Source organism: Ascaphus truei, chromosome 8 (genome assembly GCF_040206685.1).
Source record: "Ascaphus truei isolate aAscTru1 chromosome 8, aAscTru1.hap1, whole genome shotgun sequence".
In the NCBI taxonomy this organism is placed as follows: Eukaryota; Metazoa; Chordata; class Amphibia; order Anura; family Ascaphidae; genus Ascaphus; species Ascaphus truei.
The window spans coordinates 20,294,210-20,309,644 of NC_134490.1; the positions used below are offsets into that span (position 1 = coordinate 20,294,210).

Consider the following 15,435-nt stretch of genomic DNA (forward strand, 5'->3'; position numbering starts at 1 on the left):
GAGACACAGCAAGGCCCCGCCCCCACATCAAGGCCCTGCAACAAACAGAGAGCAGACAAGCAACACGGAGCTTGTTCAACCGCCCCTGCACAGCATCTGCTGGCACGCCCCCTGCGCCCCCCCCCCCCTAAATAATCCTGTGCCCCCCAGTTTGCGCACCACTGCTGTAACCCATTTCTAGAACTGTTGCATATATATAGGTAGAGCTCATTTCACTTGACAAAGTTGTATATAATATTTAGGCCCTAAAAACTGAATCAGGGGGAACCCTGTTTTGTAACAGAAGCGTATGGGAAAAACTGCAGGTTTGTAAATTAAAATGTACAGATATTCCATACCATCTAGGTATGGTCCCTGCATTCACTATTATAGTTACATGAATAATCTTGATCAGTTGTCAGTTGACAGTGTAACACTGTACGTACAGTGTAAGCCTTTGGGCCAAGTATTTTAGGAAAACTAAAATGTTGTTGCAAAAGAAAAAAAACGCAAATTTAATAGCAGTTCTCTATAGTCTCTGGATAGTAAGATCATTTCAAGAGAACTAGACGCAGCCTGTGACTTGTACTGATATGGGAGCGTTTAGTTGGGGTTTTTTTGCAAATGCTGACAATTTCAGGACATTTGGGAAAGATAGCCTTATACACAATATTTCTATTAAATAGCAGTTAAATCTAATTAATGAGATACATGTCTAATAATGTTCCCATTTTACTGCAAAAATTATAATAGATGTAGCAACTTTTACGCTATGTCTCAAGTAAACAGGTTGTAAGGTGTCTGCTGGTGTGGAAGGTATCTTATAGAATAGCACTGTTTGGTAAAATTGCCCCAAATAGAATTTGTCTTCTTGCCGTACAGTTTAGATGACCGCAGCTTTGGGGTTGCCGAAGAATTGTTGCCGAATTTAGTTACAATTACTAGCCCTAGATAATGAAAGAAGTATTCATTGCTTTTGTATTGTATTGTGTTGTGTTTGACTTGTAGACTAGCATTTGAAAAGCTATTCCATATCCTAAGTCAGGAGTGGCCAACTCCAGTCCTCAAAGGCACCAACAGGTCAGATTTTCAGGATATCCCTGCTTCAGCTCAGGTGGCTCAGTCAAAGACTGAGCCATCGATTGAACCACCTGTGCTGAAGCAGGCATATCCTTAAAACCTGACCTGTTGGTGGCCAGAGGACTGAAGTTGGCCACTCCTGTTCTAAGTGATCAGTTTGTTACAATAGTATAAGGAGTTACATGCCTGATCGACAGCATTACAACTGATGGCTGTGTTGCAGCGTGGCGCTGTGGCTTAATACTGTACATGATGCTTCCCTGCTATAAGTAGAAAGCCACCATGCTGAGCAAGATCTGGTGTTCTCTTCTTAAACTTTGCAATGATGATCAGGGGACACAAAATCAATATTCCCTTAAAAGAACGCCCAAGTGGAACAATGTGCCAACGACCTCAGCCTCCCCAGTGTAGCACAGCACAGCAATGCAATAAGCAGGTCACCTAAAGACTAAGCACTGCTGGGAGGTACTGGCTTGTTTACAGAGAATACTAAAGAGAGAAGAAAAACGCTCAGACGTTTCTTAAGCCTGTCCCGGTCTCTAAAACATCACATAGTGTCTTAGCTCCAGTTGTTGCGATTCAGGGTTTTGATATGCAGACTAAGGTCCTCATTAACAAAAACTGGGGGCAGCTATAACCCCCACTTCAGCTGCTGCTCTCTAGTGCAAAGGTAGCCAAGTCTAGACCTCAAGAACCACCAACAGGTCAGGTTTTCAGGATAGCCCTGCTTCCGCACATGTGGCTCAGTCGTCCCTGCTTCAGCACAGATGGCTCAATCAGTGGCTCAGCCTTCGATGGAGCCACTGATTGAGCCACCTGTGCTGAAGCAGCGATATACCGAAAACCTGACCTGTTGGTAGCTCTTGAGGATTGGCGTTGGCCACCACTGGTTTAGTGAATGTAGCAATCCCCCCCTAACTAACCCTCATGTTTTATTTTACAGGATTGGACCCCCCTGGGGGGTTCTCCAGACCTGAACTGCGCTACTTTCAGCTGCGGGATGGTCCGCCGTGATCATGAGATACTTGCTGGTGATGTAACCGGTATTCCTTCCTAATTTTTAAACAACATTTAAATGGCCATTCAACAAGAAGACGCAAATGATGATGTTGCGGCTTCCTATTGGGCAAAGATGGGTCAGCCATTTTGTTTCCCCCCGGAGGGAGATTTAAATCAAGTAACTTCCCCCTGTTAGTATCTCAGGAAAAAATTAAGTATCTCCCCAAACCCACACTGTTTAATAGTAGCATTTGACTTCAGGGTTCTCATCCTGTAAATAATAGGGGGTAAAAGAAAAACAAGTGTAACGGTGTTTCCCCCACCCGATGGGAGATTCTGCCATTGCAGCGTGTGTGGTGCATGCTACCTGTTGGTAAGCAGGAGGGCTGAGTCGTCCGCCGATGTTTGTGGGGACCCAGGACAAGCTTCTGGGGTACATATCCGACATAGATCTCTAGTGGTACAGCGCCTCCATCTGCCACAGGCTCCAGATGTAGGGAGGCGATTTCCTACAGTAGAACACAATCCCCTCTCCTTTCCCAGAAAGATCGCACACCAGAAAGGAGGTATAATAACTGGAACGGTGTATTCTGTTCAGCTCAATGCAGTCACAGCAGGCCTCTGCCCTATGCAGTCTCTGGGGCTGTATCCAGCTGTAGGATGATCCCTGGATCGGCACTACGGGTCAAGGGCCCCCACAGCTGTCCTTGCTCTTCCCTGATCCTCTACCAGGATCAGGGGAAAGGTACACACTCACTCTCCCCCAAGGGGAAGAGGAACAGGGAAGGCCAGTATTTAGGCAACCTGTGTGTGACCTGCCTCACTCAAGTGGGGAGAGGCACTCACTAAATTTGGGCGGCAATCCCCTTAAGTACAACCAGGAGGAGGGCACCAGGTCTGACACTGGATTGGGTGAACCCAGGCCTGGCTCCACCCTCCCCTCCCATGTCACTCAAGGGAACTGCTGGGAGTGGGGAAAACCAATGATAAATACTGTTTTGTATTGTATTTGATTGTATTAATAAAATTGTGTTTTTTATGTGTATAAATTGTAATATTAGTATATAGGCATAGTCCCGCCCACTAGCCAATCACCAGTAACCAGTTCAGCCAATAGGATGCGGCGAATTAGGTAATCATCCAATAGGAACCAAGTATGGGTATATTATATGTACACTGAAGCATTATGCCACAGATCGGACTCCTGACGAAGCTGGCACGCCAGCGAAACGCGTAGAGTGAACCAGCAGCAACCCAGAGTGTGCCCCCATGCCCCAGAACCCGTGTGGATCCATTTCAAGATCGATCGCGAAACCGGAAGTGACGCGACGGGCCGGACCGGAAATGATGCGACGCGATCCCGGGAGTGGGGTAGATGGTGTTTACTGCTGCTGCGCTTTGATTTTTATGTGTCTATGCACATGGTGCTAATGTAAGTGCAAATTACCACTGCTTTTATTGAATATACCATTAGTGAACATACAATGTTGCACTAGAGTTGTCTCTGTTTCTACCGAGGGTTTGTTCCACTGACACCAGGGAGAGTACACTAAGCAAGACCCCCCTGCAAACTACAGAGTCTTCAGATTGTCTTCCAATGCTGTATTTTAACTGGGAGAATGTGAGTTTTTAATCTCGATCCCCATACAGATTGCCACAGGTGTTTGGCTATATTACACTATTATACATTTTCTTCCCTTTATATGGTGAAAAATCTGCGCTCCCCACAAGCTTCTTCCAATAAATACTGGCAGGCCTGTTCTTACCAGGACTTACTGCCAGTGAGGGAAGATTGGTAGCCAAGAACCAGTCCTGGCTACACAAGTAAGGAGACTGCTCCATTAAGTGTGACTTTATGCCTCCACGGGAATAATAATATTTTTTTTCTTCTTGTGCAGCACTGACAGTGTACGCAGTGCTATATATATAATTTTGCAGGCATACAGTAGCTCCCTGCCTTGTAGAGCTTAAAATCTATGTTTTGGTGCCTGAGGCCCGGGGAGATAAAGTGACTTTCACAAGGTCATAAGGCGCTGAAACTCTGTATCATTGTTTTCAGAGTCAGTGCCATTACTCGCTGCTCCTGCAGCTCTGGAATATCCCTGCAACTATTGTACTGTAAAGCCAGGGTTATGCAAGTACAGAATGTACGACTTTTTCTAGAATGTATTAAAACATAAATATATATCTATGTCTTTTTACACAGTGTGACTATACATTCGGACAAAACATTATCTTTAAGGATACAGCACCATTTAAAAAGCAATTTTTGTCATCCTTACAAACCAATGTATGTGTACTCATTGACACACTTTTCTACCCCTGACCTTACACCTGCTGTACAGACTAAAGTTTCTGAATGTCTCTCGGCTATATCATCCTGGATGGCCCTCCGCCGACTGAAACTTAACATGGCAAAAACAGAGCTCCTCATACTCCGTCCCAAACCTGGCCCTATTTCCTCCTTCCACATTACTGTTGGAAGTACCATCAATCACCCAGTAGCCCAAGCACGCTGCCTAGGGGTCACACTCGACTCCTCTCTCGCATTCTCTTCTCGCATTCAAAAGGTAGCAAAAAACTTCGTCGTTTTTTCCTCCGCCATATTACCAAGATACGCCCTTTCCTCTGATGGTTGACTGCAAAAACACTGACATAGACCCTCATTCTCTCCCGTCTCGACTACTGCAACCTCCTGCTGTCCGGCCTTCCGACCTCTCACCTGTCCCCCCTACAATCTATCCTAAATGCTGCTGACAGAATCCCTCGACTATTTCCGAAATCTGTCTCAGCGTCTTCCCTGCTGAAATCACTCTCCTGGCTTCCGATCAAATCCCGCACAACACACTCCATTCTCCTCCTAACTTGTAAAGCTTTACACTCTGCTGTCCCTCCTTACATCTCAGCCCTAATTTCTCGCTATTCACCATCCCGACTCGCGTTCTGCTCAAGGATGTCTTCTCTCTACCCCTTTTGTATCTAAAGCCCTCTCCCACCTTGAACCCTTCTCACTGACTGCTTCACACCTCTGTAATGCCCTTCCCCTCAATAACCGACTAGCAGCCTCTCTATCCAAATTTAAGACCCACCTCAAAACACACCCGCTTAAGGAAGCACAGTAGCAGATAGAGGAATAAACCTCAATGGTCGGCGCTACTAATAGACTTCCAGTTCCCCACCTTTTTGCTGTGCTCTCAGTTTTTTCTTCTATCCTGCTTAAGGAAGCATATGAGTAGCTCTGTGGCTGATAATGAACACCTCATACACTAACCTTGGCCCCTTGCAGGCACACTTAACAGAACACCCCCCTACTGTCTCTGTACGTTCTTCCTACCAACAAATTAGATTGTAAGCTCTTCAGAGCAGACTCCTTTTCCTAAATGTTACTTTTATGTCTGAAGCACTTCTCCCCATTTTAATCAGGTATTTCCCAAAGCTTCAGCGTGCTGCATTACACAAATTGTATAGCTGTGCTTCGCTTAAAACAGCAACCCCACTCCAAATGAGAAGACGCGGCTCAGTGAGGAAAGACCCTGTCTCTGTAAACTGTTCAATTCCTGGTATCAGCTCCTTGCAGGGTTGCCAGTTGTCTTATCCAAAAATACTGGACAATGTGGTGAAAGGTACGAAGAGCTCGAGAAAAATCGATGGGGTGGGGTTTGTGGAGAGTGAACCCTCCACAGAATCATCATCATCTCATCTCCCATCATCATCATCATAGTCCCCCCCTCATCATCATCATCTCTCCCCCATCATCTCATCTCAGTCCCTCCCCCCCACCCCCCAATATCATCATCTCAGCCCAAAGGGTATGTTGTCCTTACCTTATCTCCTGGCAGGCCGCAGATAGCACCGGAACCTGTCTCTGGGCCGCAGGGGTGTGAGCACCGCCCCTGCCGTCCTCCGATTGGTCAACCTCTCCTCCACTCAGACAGCACACGAGTCCTCCTGACTGCTCACGGCCACCGTCCTCGGCCCGCCTTCTCAGCACCAGCGCTTTCAGACGCACTGGCACTTGCCGCCGCCCTCGTGCTTGCCACCGCCGCCCCTGTGCTTGCCACCGCCTTTGCTACAATGGTAATACCGGACACATATGTGTCCGGTATTACCTCCCATTTTATACCGGACTCACAGCAGAATTACCAACCTGTCCAGTTTCGCCATCTCTCCTTACTTCCCCACTTCTCAGTTCACATGAACTCCTTTCTTACCTGCGCCCTCTCACACCCCACAGCTATATCCCCTGCACTAAAACACACCCCTACAAATCATCCTCACACATTCTCTTTCTTTCCATGCTTCTCCTCCTTGCTTCTGGGGATATCTTTCCCAATCCTGGTCCCTGTCTTATTTCTACTTGCTCTCGTCCTCGCCTCCCACATGCAACTTCTACTCCTTCTGGTGTTAACCCCTCCAACCTCATACCCATCCCCTGCCACCCACCCTCCTCTCTTCCTTTCTCCTGTGCCCTTTGGAATGCTCGCTCCCTCTCTAACAAGTTCCTCTCTGTACATGACTTTTTTCTCTCTCACTCTGCTCCTATTTGCTATAACTGAGACCTGGCTCACTCAGTCTGACTCTGCTCTGGAAGCTGCCCTCTCTTATGGTGGCCTTTCCTTCTCCCACACTCCGCGCCCTGATGGCAGGGGTGGAGGCGTGGGGCTCCTGCTCTCCTCTCTCTGCCGCTACGGAACCTTTCCTATTCCTCCATCTCTTGCTTTTCCCTCCTTTGAGGCTCACACTGTCCAGATCTTCTCTCCTCTCCCGGTCCATGTGGCGGTCATCTATCGCCCACCTTCCTCTACTCATCCCCCTTCTGCCTTTCTCTCTCACTTTGAATCCTGGCTCTCTTTCTCTCCTCAGACTCCCCTGTTCTTCTCCTTGGGGACTTCAATTGCCACATTGATGACCCCTCTCTCCCTTGGGCTTCCCGTTTTCTTTCTCTAACCTCTTCTTTTGGCCTTCAACAGTGGACTGAAGCCAGCACCCACAAGGATGGAGACTACCTAGACCTGGTTTTCACTAAAAACTTCTCTCTCTCCGATTTCTCCATTTCCCCTTTTCCTCTCTCTGACCATCACCTCATCTTATTTTCTCTCTCTCGCTTCTCTCCATCTCCATCTCGCCCTCGTTTTTGCAGAAACCTGCGCTCTATTAACCTACCAGCTCTTGATTCCACTCTACGCTCCTCCCTCTCCTCTCTCAGTTCTGCTTCAGACCCTGACAACCTGGTCAGGAACTACAACTCTGCCTTATCTTCCTCTCTTGATCTTCATGCCCCGCTTTCTCTCTGCCGTCCTCGCCCTTCTAACTACAGACCCTGGCTAAACTACCACACACGCATGCTGCGTTCCTCCACTCATTCCTCTGAACGCCTCTGGAGGAAATCTCACACTCTCGCAGACTTCCTTCACTACAAATTTATGCAATCTTGTTTCAACTCTGCCCTCTCTCAGGCTAAACTAACCTACTTTTCATCACTAATCAACACACACAAGTCTAACCCACGTCGTCTCTTTTCTGTCTTTGACTCTCTACTCAGACCACCCTCAGCTGTCTCCTCTTCTTCCTCCATCTCACCTCAGGACTTTGCTGACTTTTTTAAAGAAAAGGTGGAATCCATACGGCAGAACATCTCATCTGTTGCCTCCTCCCATCCCACAATGCTTCCCAACTCTCCTCCTGCCTTTCTTGACTCCTTTTCCGCTATCTCGGAGGAGGATGTGTCACTGCTGATCTCCTCTTCTCCCTCTACCACTTGCCCACTTGACCCCATTCCCTCCCATCTCCTAAAACCTCTTGCTCCTTCTATAATCCCTATGCTCACACAGATCTTTAACTCTTCCCTCTACTCTGGTACCTTTCCATCATCCTTCATGCATGCAACCGTTATACCATTACTCAAAAACAGCAAGCTTGAGCCTACCTGTCCTTCTAACTATCGACCTGTCTCCCTCCTGCCTTTTGCCTCCAAACTCCTTGAACGTCTTGTATTCTCTCAATTGCTACACTTTCTCAACACCTATTCTGTCCTAGACCCTCTACAATCTGGTTTCCGCACTGCTCACTCTACTGAAACAGCCCTCACTAAAATAACTGACGACCTCCATGCTGCCAAAGACAGAGGTCATTACACTCTGCTCATATTACTCGACCTCTCTGCAGCATTCGACACCGTGGACCACCCTCTTCTCCTTCACATTCTCCATACTCTTGGCATTCGGAACAAAGCTTTATCCTGGATCTCCTCTTACCTCTCCCATCGTACCTTCAGTGTCTCTTTTGCTAACCTCTTCCTCCTCTATGATCTCTCTGTGGGGGTACACCAGGGCTCTGTCCTGGGACCCCTTCTCTTTTCTCTCTACACACTCTCTCTAGGTGACCTAATCACATCTTTTGGGTTTAAATATCACCTCTATGCTGACGACACACAAATTTACCTTTCAACCCCTGACCTTACACCGGCTATTCAGACGAAAGTTTCTGAATGCCTCTCTGCAATATCATCCTGGATGGCCATCCGCCGACTGAAACTTAACATGGCAAAAACAGAGCTCCTTATACTTCCTCCCAAACCTGGCCCTACTACCTCCTTCCACATTGCTATTGGAAATACGATAATTCACCCAGTAGCCCAAGCACGCTGCCTAGGGGTTACACTTGATTCCACTCTCTCATTCTCCTCTCATATTCAAAACGTTTCTAAAACTTGTCGCTTTTTCCTCCGCAATATCACAAAGATACGCCCTTTCCTCTGTTACTCAACTGCTAAAACTCTGACTCAGGCCCTCATTCTCTCACGTCTCGATTACTGCAACCTCCTGCTGTCCGGCCTTCCTACCTCTCACCTGTCTCCCCTACAATCTATCCTAAACGCTGCTGCCAGAATCACTCTACTCTTTCCTAAATCTGTCTCCGCATCTCCCCTCCTGAAATCCCTCTCCTGGCTTCCGATTAAATCACGTATCTCACACTCAATTCTCCTGCTCACTTTTAAAGCTTTACATTCTTCTGCCCCTCCTTACATCTCAGCCCTAATTTCTCGCTATGCACCATCCCGACTCTTGCGTTCTTCTCAAGGATGTTTTCTTTCTACCCCCTTTGTATCTAAAGCTCTCTCCCGCCTTAAACCTTTCTCACTTTCTGCCCCACACCTCTGGAATGCCCTTCCCCTCAATACCCGACTAGCCCCCTCGCTATCCACATTTAAGACCCACCTTAAGACACATCTGCTTAAAAAAGCATATGAATAGCACTGGATAATCATGGACACATGATACATAATGCTTGGCCCCCTGCAGACGCACTTACTAGAATTCCCTCCTACTGTCTCTGTACGTTCCCCCTACCTACCAATTAGATTGTAAGCTCCTCGGAGCAGGGACTCCTTCCTTAATGTTCCTTTTACAGTATGTCTGAAGCACTTATTCCCATGATCTGTTATTTATATTATTTGTTATTTATATGATATGTATTACTACTGTGAAGCGCTATGTACATTTATGGCGCTATATAAATAAAGACATACAATACAATGGTAATACCGGACACATATGTGTCCGGTATTACCTCCCATTTTATACCGGACTCACAGCAGAATTACCAACCTGTCCAGTTGAAAACCGGACACCTGGCAACCCTAGCTCCTTGTGACCTTGGGCAAGTCACTTTATCTCCCTGTGCCTCAGGCACCAAATGGCAGAGATTGTAATCTCATCTGGGCAGGGACTGTGTCTGTAAAACTCCTATCTGTTGAGTTCTGTGCACTATGCTGTAATTGCACAGTGCTTTGAGTCCCATTGGGAGACTATAATATACGCACTGTATGAAATAAAATTATTATTATTAAATAAAATGAATAAACTCTTCCGCCCTCCTGACCTTTGTAGAACTCAAGAGATCCTTTGCAGACCAGCAATGGTGCTGCTAGATGTAACTTTTTGCCAGGATTTGGCTAAAGACTAGAAATATGGGCGGCGACGTCACCAATAGAAAGTCGCTTTCTACTGCCCGCTGAAGGACTGGGAGGTCCTTACAAATGGGAGCAGCACTGTTGAACATGACAGGACCCCCGGGAATCACAAAAGTAAAAACAACCATCCCCACCAAAAAAGAGTTGAGCATCACGAAGTGGTACTTTCAGGCAGAAGTCTCCTGCATTTTCTTACCAAGTCTTCAGAAAAAAACTATTTACATATGTTTGCCAGGCGGCCAGTGTGAGAAGGGTCACACTTGCCAATTAACTTCACTGTGATAATTACAAATGTGTGAATGTCTCGGAAATCACGTCTTCGTGAAATTTCGCGGTCACATTGCTAAACAATTTCACCAAAATGGCAATGGTTATGTATAGAGAATTATAGAATCTTGTTATATTGTAATGTGTTAATTAGGAAGCCATTTGCACCTTATATATTTGGGTTGTTTAACATTGTCCATAACATCAGGGATTGTTGATAAAGGATCACACTGTATGTGGACATTAGATAGGTGCTTAGGGCTTACCTATGGCACGCAGGTGCGTGACGCTCCCCCTTTGGAAGAGATAGGTATTGGTTTACATCAGCTGTTGCATAAGAGCTGAGGGGAGGTGCTACGTACTTGCGCGCGAGCATGGGGGCTATATATAGCGTTGTACCGTTACCTAAGATCACTCTTTGATAAAGTCCCTCTGCGGACGAAACGCGTCAGGATCCTCCTCATGTGATTTTACCTTTTTGGCTCATATGCCGCAATAAAGTTTTTCTGTTTAGCACATTCCTCCAGCCTGTTCCTGAATGCAGTGCTCACTCCCACTTCCCTGCTTTGCAAATTACTATGTTTGATTTATCTTTTTTTTTGTGTGTGTGTGTGTGTGTGTGTGTGTGCTTTTATCATTTTTTTACATTTTCGGAGGTTATTTATTAAACAACAGGGGCACTGTCATATGGTAACACTCATTGATTTCAATTTGAGTAAGCATGGGATATTACCTTGATCAGCACTATAGCAGTTTAATGAATAAGCTCCAAGTTTTTTTAAATGAGTGGACTTGTCTGAGATCTGTGAATGTGCTCATAAGTAGTATTTTTATGAAATGTTTTTCAAAATGACAAAAGCATGCCTAGTGTAGGGCAGGGGTGTGCAAACTGGGGGGAGATTTTTTTTTTGGGGGGGCGTGATGCTTACAGAGGCCTCACGCTCTTCCCCAGAGCAGTTAAATTAAATGCCGTGGAGCGCGCGAGGCCTCTGTAACTTACTTATCTTGTCTTCGGGTGACAAGTCGCTATGGCAACACATTCTCAAATGACGCTGCAAGGTCATTTGATGCCGGTTCCTAGGTAAGGGGGGGCGCAAGCACTGAGTCTGAGCAGGCTGGGGGGGCGCAGCGCTGAAAGTTTGCGCACCCCTGGTGTAGGGCATACTCGTATATTCCTTCTTAGCCCCCCAAAAAACATTATGTATATCGCGCCATCTATGTACGTGGCGCATCACAGCAGTAATACGAGACATAATAATATAACACATAATGGGAATAAGCGCTTCAGACATAAAAGTAGCATAAGGAAAAAGGTGTCCCTGCCCCGAAGAGCTTGCAATCTACGTTCATTATTCTTTCAGACCTACAGTATTCCTGGTTTCTTATTCTGAACAAATGGCCATTCTTATAAGTTAGTGCGGTGTACCACATCATCCTTTTTTCTATGAACTCAAGTTGGTTATTCATTAAACTATTGATCATTTGGGTGCTGGATCTATGAATTACTAACTTTGTTAACTGAGTGGCCTTGTCTGAGAGGTGATTGTGCTATTTTTATTAAATGTTTTTCAAAATTACAAAAGCATCCATATAAAATGAATTAATCAAACATAGTCATTCATAGATGCTGCATTCAATTGTTGAGTAGTTTAATGAATAACCAACTCGAGTTAACAAAAAAAAAATCAATGATGTAGTACATCACATTAACTTATAAGAATGGGCCAATTTGTTCAAGGGTCCAGAATAAGAAATCAGGAATACTGTAGGTGTAAAAGAATAATGAAAATATTTTTTTTTTATATTGGGGGTTGGAGAGACAAGATGGAATAGACTAGTTTGCCCTTCACTTACTTTTCTTCTCGCTTAAATTTTTCTAGAAACCCAATTTTTTACCTTTCTCTATGTAGCCACGCCACCTTTGGCTATTAACCTGCCCTACTCCTGGCTGTAAGCCCTGGTAGAATCAAGCTGCCAGTAGTCAGTATGGGGTTTTTCCCCTCGTTGGTGCTGCACTTGAGTGACATTGGGAGGCGGTGACATCAGGCCTGAGCATGTCTAATCATGGGACAGAACTGGTGCCCTCCTCCTGGCTGTACTTAACGACGCCCCAAATTTAGTAGTGCCTCTCCCCACTAGTGAGAGGCAGGGATCACACAGGATTGCCTGGCTCTTGGCCTACCCTGTTCCTCATCCCCTTGGGGGACAGTGAGTGATACCCTATACCCCTGGTCTTGCTAGAGGGCCAGGGAAGAGCTAGGATAGTTGCAGGGGACAGTTGCAGAAGAGCTAGGACAGTTGCAGACCATCCTCAAGTTGACCATCCCAGAGACTGCAGTGGGCAGAGACCTGCCTTGTTCCTGTACTGTACAGATCAAGAGAATAAACCGTTCCTGCTGTTATACTCCCGCCTAGTGTGTGATCTTACTGGGGGGAGAGGTGATTAGTTCTACTGTAGGAGATCATCTTCACCTATCTGGAGCCTACAGCTGGTGGAGGCGCTGACTGCTAGAGAACCATGTGGGTAATGTACCCCAGAAACCTGATCCTGTGTCCCCACTACCACCGGTGGACAGCTCAGCCCTCCTGTTACCATCAGGTATCATGCACCACATGACCAGTAATGGCAGAATCTAACAGAGGGTGGGGGAAACACTGTTACATTTACATATCAGATGAGAAGTGTTATCTTTACGCTTTGCCATGTTTAGGGAAGATTGTAAAAGTAACTTCATTGCATGGCCCCCGACAGTTTTCAGAGCCCAGCCGAATTGCAATTGGGGGTTCTGGGACAAATAGCAATTACTTTTTAATGGAATAATAATGTCACTGTCTCATTTCAATGGTTAGATTGCTTTTGCCCTATTGCCATCAATACCGAGTAGAACCAGAAAAAGACACATTGAATATTTCACTAGTGCGGAACTTATAATATACATACATTACATACATATATCATATCATATACATACATAGATCATAGATACATATATATTACATATATCATATATATATATATATATATATATATATATATATATATATATATATATATATACAAACATTACACACCGATACCATATACAGTATATACATTACAATTACACATTCTGTACGGCCACTATAAAACTCACCAAATCAATTAATAAAAAAATCTCGAACATGCCTGGCAGACACATCTGGGAGAATAAAGCTGTCATTTTTGATTAATTATGTGATTTTATCAAAAAGTATTGAAAGACTGTAAATGCTCAGTCATTTTTTTTTGTAACTAAGTCTGTGTTTATTAACAAGACCTTGGAAATTGCTTGGATTCTATACTATAATACGATATTTCTGTTACTCAAACAGGTTTGCTATATAAATTTAGATGCAAATTCAGCTGGGAAATTAGTGTTTTATTTTTCCTATTACCTTCTTCATCTTCTTTCCCTTCCCTCATGCGAGTGTCCATATGGTTTAAAAACATCTGTCATTAATCACTTTCGATGGGGAATAATGTGGTTAGAAAGAGCGTGAACGAAAGCACTTGCCTCAGTTCCATTAAGTAACAATAATCTTCACCGTTTATCATACATTATTGTGGAGGCTTTTGTAGCCTTACTTGTTGTCCATTTAATTTCCAAGAATGGACATCTAGTAATGTAACCCCATACACGTCGATTGAGGCATCATTGATTTGTTTAGTATAGTCAGGTTTTTAAGACTATTGGGATGGCAATCTTGCAGTGAAGAGAAGTTGTATCATATGTAATGCACAGTTGGTATCAGTAGTTCCATTAGAAATAACCTCCTGTGATATCATACCACAAATGCTCAGAGATGCTTCCAGCTTGAAATTGTCAAACCCATACTATTTAATCAAGCAGCACTATAGGAAATTGGGGGTATGGCTATGTTAGTAGTTTCAGGGGTACACCTAAAAGTATCTGCTATTAAAAAAAAAAGGGGGTTATGCTGGAATGCAAAGTCAAATACTAAAGCTGAAGAGGGCCAAAGAGAGGTAATGGAAGATAACAAGGAATTCCCTTCCCCACACCATCACTTTCCCTCACCCTTTACTCGTTCAAAGGAGGATTTTTTCTACACTTTGTCAATGATTTGAATAAAGTAACTGTTCCATTTTTCTAACATTCACGTCCGGTTTCTTTTTTCATCCACATTCAAAGGTGACCTATGTATCCTCCTCCTGACGTCCTCGGCATCCTCCTCCTGACGTCCTCGGCATCCTCCTCCTGACGTCCTCGGCATCCTCCTCCTGACGTCCTCGGCATCCTCCTCCTGACGTCCTCGGCATCCTCCTCCTGACGTCCTCGGCATCCTCCTCCTGACGTCCTCGGCATCCTCCTCCTGACGTCCTCGGCATCCTCCTCCTGACGTCCTCGGCATCCTCCTCCTGACGTCCTCGGCATCCTCCTCCTGACGTCCTCGGCATCCTCCTCCTGACGTCCTCGGCATCCTCCTCCTGACGTCCTCGGCATCCTCCTCCTGACGGCCTCGGCATCCTCCTCCTGACGGCCTCGGCATCCTCCTCCTGACGGCCTCGGCATCCTCCTCCTGACGTCCTCGGCATCCTCCTCCTGACGGCCTCGGCATCCTCCTCCTGACGTCCTCGGCATCCTCCTCCTGACGTCCTCGGCATCCTCCTCCTGACGTCCTCGGCATCCTCCTCCTGACGTCCTCGGCATCCTCCTCCTGACGTCCTCGGCATCCTCCTCCTGACGTCCTCGGCATCCTCCTCCTGACGTCCTCGGCATCCTCCTCCTGACGTCCTCGGCATCCTCCTCCTGACGTCCTCGGCATCCTCCTCCTGACGTCCTCGGCATCCTCCTCCTGACGTCCTCGGCATCCTCCTCCTGACCTCTTCGGCATCCTCCTCCTGACCTCCTCGGCATCCTCCTCCTGACCTCCTCGGCATCCTCCTCCTGACCTCCTCGGCATCCTCCTCCTCGGCATCCTCCTCCTGACCTCCTCGGCATCCTCCTCCTGACATCCTCGGCATCCTCCTCCTGACATCCTCGGCATCCTCCTCCTGACATCCTCGGCATCCTCCTCCTGCCGTTACCATATCACCTATGGTCTGTTGTACAGGAAAGTACATCACAGCCACACAAAATAGATTTTAGAAGCACACCAAC

The 15,435-nt window shown here is 46.0% G+C and overlaps 1 long non-coding RNA gene across 2 annotated transcripts; it reads left to right on the forward strand.

The window, feature by feature from the left end:
* Nucleotides 1–28: 28 nt before the first annotated feature.
* On the forward strand, nt 29–14,715 carry LOC142501195 (uncharacterized). Of its 2 annotated transcripts, none has more exons than XR_012803443.1 (3): nt 29–305; nt 2,003–2,102; nt 14,467–14,715. It is a non-coding gene; the product is annotated as an uncharacterized LOC142501195 (long non-coding RNA). The 2 variants fall into 2 exon arrangements; XR_012803444.1 differs by lacking the exon at nt 14,467–14,715 and adding an exon at nt 3,254–3,857.
* Nucleotides 14,716–15,435: the final 720 nt, after the last annotated feature.